A 4412-nucleotide genomic window follows, 5' to 3' on the forward strand; every position below is an offset into this window, starting at 1 on the left:
GCGTTTGCACATGTGTTATGAGTTATGACACTTAGCTTACTATAAATGAGATATAAGCATTTTTATTTCTTTTACACTGTAAATGAGATAAGGCTTAAACACGCCTATATAAAGAATTCGTTCATAGCGCCTCAAGTGTCACTCTTGTTGTCCCTTAACGTTCATTTTTTTCTTTGTCAGGTGTTTTTCTTGATATTTTTTACTTTTGAGATACTCGGACATTATGGGGCGCGTAGATGCATGAGAGATGACATCAACTGTCTGAATGTGACTTGGCACATCACGGGAGCGATTGACTTTCAGGTTAGTGTTGTCGTTTTATTCTTTTAAATAAATAAGCATATAATTACAGTTAGGGTACTTTGATAAATTTAGTGTTGTTATACCTGAGTAGAATAGATTATGTTTTGGTAACATAAAATAGATTGTTTGGCATGTTATTAGCATTAATCCCGCCAGGTGAACAATGAGAGATACGAATAACGTGAACAACGGGCTGCATTTCAGGTAGGGGTGGCAAACGGGGCAAAACTCGCCAGGTTGGGCTGCGTAACCCGCCAAAAAAGGCGGGTCAGGCTGAAAAATTGGGATCGCCAAATAGCAAAAGCCCGCCTAACTCGCACCGCTTAAGCTGCGGGCTTTGGCAAGGCGGGGCAGGCTTCCCCGCTGGGTTTAGTATTTTTTGTTGTAAGGGTATATTTTTACAATTTTTTGGCCAAAATCCAACTTTTCCAAACCCAACTTACAAGAGAATGAAGATGAAAATTGAGTATTTTGGATTATGTTTGTTTTGCTTTGGAGACAATATTTATAATTATGTTTTAGATTATGTTTATTTTGATTTGGAGACAATATTTATAATTATGTTTTGGATGAAAAATTGATAGAAATTATAAATTTATTAAAATGATTATGAAATTATATATATTATTTAATAGTTAATAGTAAAAAAAAAGAGGAGATTTGTCGGGGTGAGATTTTAGGACTGCCTCGCTAGGCGGGGTGGGGCGGGCTTCTCCGCTTGCCACCCCTAATTTCAGACCCACTAACCATTCAAAACAAGGATTATATCTAATTAATTCAAATTTGATTTTTAAAATTAAAATTAACTTTCCTTTTTTAACCTATTGTTAAGGTTGTTCAAAAAAAATGTTGTTCTCGTATACTTTCTGTAACATCCTACCACACAGAGCTTTACACCTTGGATGTAAAATAGAGGTAGTGTGGTATTACGACTTCTAAAATAAAATATATAATAATACATAACAAAGGATAAAATATACTAGGAGCCTTGAAAAATGGGTAAAACAATGTATCGCAAAATAAAAAGCGAAACACTCAAAGAATAGAATTACTTTCGAGCTAAGAAACCTAAAAGTCAAAGATATGAATAAACGAAAGAGCGAAAAAAGAGTCAAGAATACAGTGAAACTAGCTCCTGACTCAGCCTGCGAAGTCAAGGCTGGCCGGAGAATATATACATATATAAACATAAGTATCCCAAATACCCAAAATACAGAAAAAGGACCCTAGCCCTCCTGTAACCTCTATGAGGAACAAAAATAATCAAGTATCTTGGAGAGCAAGCTAAGTACATATATACATATATAAATAAACAGAAAATCCTAAATATTCCAGACTACTCCGCTTCAGGAAATCCAAATGCCTAGCGAGGAGTCTCTCGACCTATATCTGAAAATAACAACACAGTATGGGATGAGAACCGGATGTTCTCAGCATGGTAAATGTGCCACACGTATAATAAATAAGGTCTTAGGAATGCCAGAGGCAATCCTAGAACTCCAACATACAGTTATATAACTTAATTTCTAAACAGAAGCCATAAAAAGGGATAGGTAATCTAAGTACCCTATACTTATTTGCCTTAAAACCTAACCTCTAATGCTTAACCAATTCACCCTTCCTCCATTCCACCGTCATCCACAATTCAGCAGAGACAAGCAACCAAACAAGTTCACGCATAAGTAAGAAACAGATAGTGCAAGTAGCAATTATAACAGGTAGCAGAATACATTTATTCAGTTAGGCAATCTCAGGTAATACATAGCAATAAAAACAAACAAATACACATAATGTATGCCTATCCTATGGCTGATGAGACTCATCTGTCGGTTATCCATCCAACCCAACAAGTCCGAAAATCTTAGACTGTCCCCGTCGCGCATTCCCATGAGTCTACGCATAGATTTTACATTCATTCATCATTCAAACATTCATTCATAAATCACTCAATGGGGGCTATCCATACCCGAGAATTTATACGTGCCCAGTCACCCTTATGACGTAGGGTCAATAGAGTATCAAGATTCAACCTGGAACACGTGGTGGCGAGCCACGGTTCTGTTACCCAGAAAAACTCGTATCTCAGATGTCATCATTCATAAGATATTTAATATTCATAATCATTGTTTAGTCATTTATCAAGCCATGGCATCATTAATTCATTCCATAACCACTTCTCTTTCACATAACTTATCATATTTACCTCTTTCTTCATTTTCAAGTTACCTTAAAATCCTAACTTCTGCTACTTACTAAGCTTGCAAGTAGAATCTAAGGTTAACAGGACAAAAATAGGGGTTTAGGGGTTCAAAACCATGTTTAGAACAGAAAAATATAGGTGCTGAAAAACAGGGTGTGTGCGTATGCACACATGTGTGCGCGCGCACAACCCTGAAAGGAAGCAGAATGTGTGCGTGCGCACACATCACTAAGTGTGCATGCGCCGCACTTGTGCTAGTGCCACCAACAGAAGGCCTATCCTGGTGTGTGCGTGCGCACAGAGGCGTGCGTACGCACAGTTGAATTTTTGCTTCTGTTGGGTGTGCGCGCACAGATGTGTGCATGGGCACACATCAGAAAACCTGGTTCTGCTGCAATATTCAAAATTTCAGTTTTTCGCACCAAATTTTCGGCGTCCATAACTTTCTCTACAAAATTCGGTTTTCTGCAAACTTTATATCAATATCAAGCTTGTTAAACACTCTTTAATTTAAAACAAATTAAACTTCATCTTTATTCAAAATTTGTAGAGCAAGATATGGACTGCCAAAATTCATCAAAATTCATATTTTATCAAAATATCCCAAACCCCATTTTTCACCAATTTCTCATTTCTTACCCAATAAACCTATACACTTACCATATATCAAGCCCTATTTCATCAATACTAACTATTTCCACTTTAACACTCATACCAACTCATAAAACACATATATTATTCCAAGATCCACCCTTTTTAACCACAAGTTACCATGATTAGAATTTATTAACTCATCTCCTCCATTCATCAATAACTACTCATAAATCACTTTTAATAAATCAACAAGTCATAATCATAAAAATTCATTAACTTATATCAACAACATCACCAACCCATCATTATTACTAAAGTCAAAAGCACATATTCAACAATACCAACAACTCATGCTCATTAATCTCAACACAAACTCAATCATCAAATTATCCAACATCACCACAAAACTAAACATTTAATACATTTATCCATTCCAACTTATCCTATAATGCTCTAGCCTAAGTTTTCACAAAACCTTATATATTAAACGCACGAAACCTAAACCATACCTTGGCCGATCACTTTATTTAGTCCAAGGCAGCCACCCAAGTCACAACACAGCCCCTCAAGCTCAAAAAAATCAACCACAACCTTAGCTTCAATCACCACCAAGCTTCCAAATGCTTACTTTTCAATTTCAATGCTTATATACAAACTTAATTCACACCTAATTCACATATATATTCCAAATTCAGCCTCTTCATAATAAAATCAGAATTGACTATGGTTTAGGTTGTTCTCATCATACCCATACGCATAATAAATCAAGCCCAATAAGCTTCGAAAGCTAGATCGAACCTAAAACACCAAATTGGGCAAGATTTCATCACAAGGGTTCAATTTCACCATAAGAAAGGGGATAGAGATTGTGAAACGAAAATGGAGCATACCGGTAAAATTGATCCGACAGAAATGTAGAGCTCGACGCGCTGGACGCGTGACCGCGATCGGTGCGGCAATCGGAGCTCGGACGGAAAAGTTATGGTAGTTTGATTAAAGGGGCTAGGGTTTGGAAAGCTCTCCCTTTCCTCTCTTCAAGTTGCAGCGTGGATCTGTTAAGTTGGAGAAGAAGGAGATGCTGATTGTCTCATTAATAAGGGCTCGGTTGGGCCTATGGGTCCGGTTTGGGCCTACTTCAATCGGTTCGGTCCGTTCAGTCCAATTTTGGGCTAAATTTTTTGAAATTGGTGTCAAAATTTTCGTCTTGAAGAGCTCAACCCTATTTTAATATTAAATTTATATTTTTAATTTTTCTAATTAAAATTTAATTTATTAACTAATTATTTACCGATTTTAGCGGGGTTTACACTTTCTC

At 36.7% G+C, this 4412-nt stretch overlaps 1 long non-coding RNA gene across 1 annotated transcript; it reads right to left on the bottom strand.

The window, feature by feature from the left end:
* Positions 1422-4202, bottom strand: LOC107621935. Its single transcript, XR_001615993.2, has 3 exons — positions 3988-4202; positions 3607-3895; positions 1422-1692 (listed from the first exon to the last, which is right to left on the bottom strand). It is a non-coding gene; the product is annotated as an uncharacterized LOC107621935 (long non-coding RNA).

Source organism: Arachis ipaensis, chromosome B10 (genome assembly GCF_000816755.2).
Source record: "Arachis ipaensis cultivar K30076 chromosome B10, Araip1.1, whole genome shotgun sequence".
In the NCBI taxonomy this organism is placed as follows: Eukaryota; Viridiplantae; Streptophyta; class Magnoliopsida; order Fabales; family Fabaceae; genus Arachis; species Arachis ipaensis.